The sequence below is a fragment of the Oryx dammah genome, unplaced genomic scaffold (assembly GCF_014754425.2).
Source record: "Oryx dammah isolate SB20612 unplaced genomic scaffold, SCBI_Odam_1.1 HiC_scaffold_3, whole genome shotgun sequence".
In the NCBI taxonomy this organism is placed as follows: domain Eukaryota; kingdom Metazoa; phylum Chordata; class Mammalia; order Artiodactyla; family Bovidae; genus Oryx; species Oryx dammah.
Genome location: NW_024070187.1, coordinates 64505830 through 64509042, shown reverse-complemented (window position 1 = coordinate 64509042; position 3213 = coordinate 64505830). Strand labels below are relative to the sequence as shown.

Genomic DNA, 3213 nt, shown 5'->3' with positions numbered 1-3213 from the left:
GCAATGTAGAGACCTGTGTTTGATCACTGGGTTGGGAAGATCCCCTGGTGAAGGGAAAGGCTACCCACTCCAGTATTCTGGCCTTGAGAATTCCATGGGCTGTATAGTCCAAAAAAATTGGACACTGCAATGGCACTCCACTCCAGTACTCTTGCCTGGAAAATCCCAAGGACAGAGGAGCCTGGTAGGCTGCAGTCCATGGGGTCACTAAGAGTCGGACACGACTGAGCAACTTCGCTTTCACTTTTCACTTTCATGCATTAGAGAAGGAAATGGCAACCCACTCCAGTGTTCTTGCCTGGAGAATCCCAGGGACAGAGGAGCCTGGTGGGCTGCCATCTATGGGGTCACACAGAGTCGGACATGACTGAAGCGATTTAGCAGCAGCAGCAGCAGCAGAGTGACTTTCACTTTCACTTTCACAGTCATAGGCTTTAGCATAGTCAATGCAGCAGAAGGTGATGTTTTTCTGGAATTCCTTTGCTTTCTCTATGATCCAATGGATATTGGCAGTTTGATCTCTGGTTTCTCTGCCTTATCTAAATCCAGCTTGTACATCTGGAAGTTCTTGATTGGTGAAGCCTAGCTTGAAGGATTTTGAGCTTTCATCAGGAAGCTTTTTAGTTCCTCTTCACTTTCTACCATAAGGGTGGCGTCATCTGCATATCTGAGGTTATTGATATTTCTCCCAGCAATCTTGATTCCAGCTTGTGCTTCTTCCAGCCCAGCGTTTCTCATGATGTTCTGCATATAAGTTAAATAAGCAGGGTGACAATATACAGCCATGACATACTCCTTTTCCTATTTGGAACCAGTCTGTTGTTCCATGTCCAGTTCTAACTGTTGCTTCCTGACCTACATATAGGTTTCTTAAGAGGCAGGTCAGCATAGTTTGGCCCCAGGTAAATAGCAGGAAAGCAGGTGACTTCCCTGGTGGCTCAGATGGTAAAGTGTCTGCCTACAATGCAGGAGACCCAGGTTCAATCCCTGGGTTGGGAAGATCTCCTGGAGAAGGAAATGGCAACCCACTCCAGTACTCTTGCCTGGAAAATTCCATGGATGGAGCAGCCTGGCAGGCTGCAGTCCATGGGGTCGCAAAGAGTCAGACAGGACTGAGGGACTTCAATGTCAATGTCAAATAACAGGGAGGGAACACAGCTCCACCCATCAATAGAAAATTGGATTCAAGATTTACTGAACATGGCCCCGCCCATCAGAACAAGACCCAGTTTACTTCTTAGTCTCTCCCATCAGTATGCTTCCATAAGGCTCTGATCCTTCTCCATCAAAGGGCAGAGAGACTGAAAACTACAATCACAGAAAACTAAACAATCTGATCACATGGACCACAGCTTTGTCTAACTCAATGAAATTATGAGCCATGCTGTGTAGGGCCACCCAAGACGAACCGGTCATGGTGGAGAATTCTGACAGAATGTGGTCCACTGGAGAAGGGAATGACAAACCACTTCAGTAGTCTTGCCTTGAGAACCCCATGAACAGTATGAAAAGTCAAATAGATAGAACACTAAAAGTGAACTCCCCAGGTCAGTAGGTGCCCAATATGCTACTGGAGATAGTGGAGAAATAACTCCAGAAAAAATGAAGAGACAAAGCCAAAGGAAAAACAACACCCAGTTGTGGATGGGACTGGTGATAGAATCAAAGTCCAATGCTGTAAAGAGCAATATGGCCTAGGAACCTGGAATGTTAGATCCATGAATCAAGCCAAATTGGAAGTGGTCAAACAGAAGATGGCAAGAGTGAACGTCGACGTTTTGGGAATCAGCAAACTAAGATGGACTGGAATGGGTGAATTTAACTCAGATGACCATTATATCTACTATTGTGGGCAAGAATCCCTTAGAAGAAATGGAGTAGCCCTCATAGTCAACAAAAGAATTCAAAATGCAGTACTTGGATGCTGTCTCAAAAATGACAGCTTGATCTCTGTTCATTTCTGAGGCAAACCATTCAATATCACAGTAATCCAAATCTATGCCCAGACCAGTAATGCTGAAGAAGCTGAAGTTGAACAATTCTATGAAGACCTACAAGACCTTCTAGAACTAACAGCCCAAAAAGATGTCCTTTTCATTACAGGGGACTGGAATGCAAAAGTAGGAAGTCAAGAAACACCTGGAGTAACAGGCAAATTTGGCCTTGGAGTACAGTATGAAGCAGAGCAAAGGCTAATACAGTTTAGCCAAGAGAATGCACTGGTCATAGCAAACACCCTCTTCCAACAACACAAGAGAAGACTCTACATGTGGACATCACCAAATGGTCAACACCAAAATCAGGCTGATTATATTCTTTGCAGCCAAAGATGGAGAAGCTCTATACAGTCAGCAAAAATAAGACCTGGAGCTGACTATGGCTCAGATCATGAACTCCTTATTGCCAAATTCAGACTTAAATTGAAGAAAGTAGGGAAAACAACTAGACCATTCAAGTATAACCTAAATCAAATCCCTTTTGATTACACAGTGGAAGTGAGAAATAGATTTAAGGGATTAGATCTGATAGACAGAATGCCTGATTAACTATGAATGGAGGTTCATGACCTTGCACAGGAGACAGGGATCAAGACCATCCCCAAGAAAAAGAAATGCAAAAAAGTGAAATAACTGTCTGAGGAGGCCTTACAAATTGCTGTGAAAAGAAGAGAAGTGAAAAGCAAAGGAGAAAAGGAAGGACAAAACTATTTAATTGCACAGTTCCAAAGAATAGTGAGGAGAGATATGAAAGCCTTCCTCAATGATCAATGCAAAGAAATAGAGGAAAACTACAGAATGGGAAAGACTAGAAATCTCTTCAAGAAAATTAGAGATACCAAGGGAACATTTCATGCAAAGATGGACAAAAAAAGGACAGAAATGGTATGGACCTAACAGAAGCAGAAAATATTAAGAAGAGGTGGCAAGAATACACAGAAGAACTATACAAAAAAGATCTTCATGACCCAGATAATCCTGATGGTGTGATCACTCACCTAGTGCCAGACATCCTGAATATGAAGTCAAGTGGGCCTTAGGAAGCATCACTAGGAACAAAGCTAGTGGAAGTGATGGAATTCCAGTTGAGCTATTCAGTTCAGTTCAGTTCAGTCACTCAGTCACGTCTGACTCTTTGCAACCCCATGAATCGCAGCACGCCAGGCCTCCCTATCCATCACCAACTTCCGGAGTCCACCCAAACCCATGTCCATCA

The 3213-nt window shown here is 43.5% G+C and overlaps 1 non-coding gene across 1 annotated transcript; it reads left to right on the top strand.

Annotated features, from left to right (window-relative positions):
* Nucleotides 1-927: 927 nt before the first annotated feature.
* On the top strand, nucleotides 928-999 carry TRNAC-ACA. Its single transcript has one exon. It is a non-coding gene; the product is annotated as a tRNA-Cys (tRNA).
* The last annotated feature ends 2214 nt before the right edge of the window (nucleotides 1000-3213 follow it).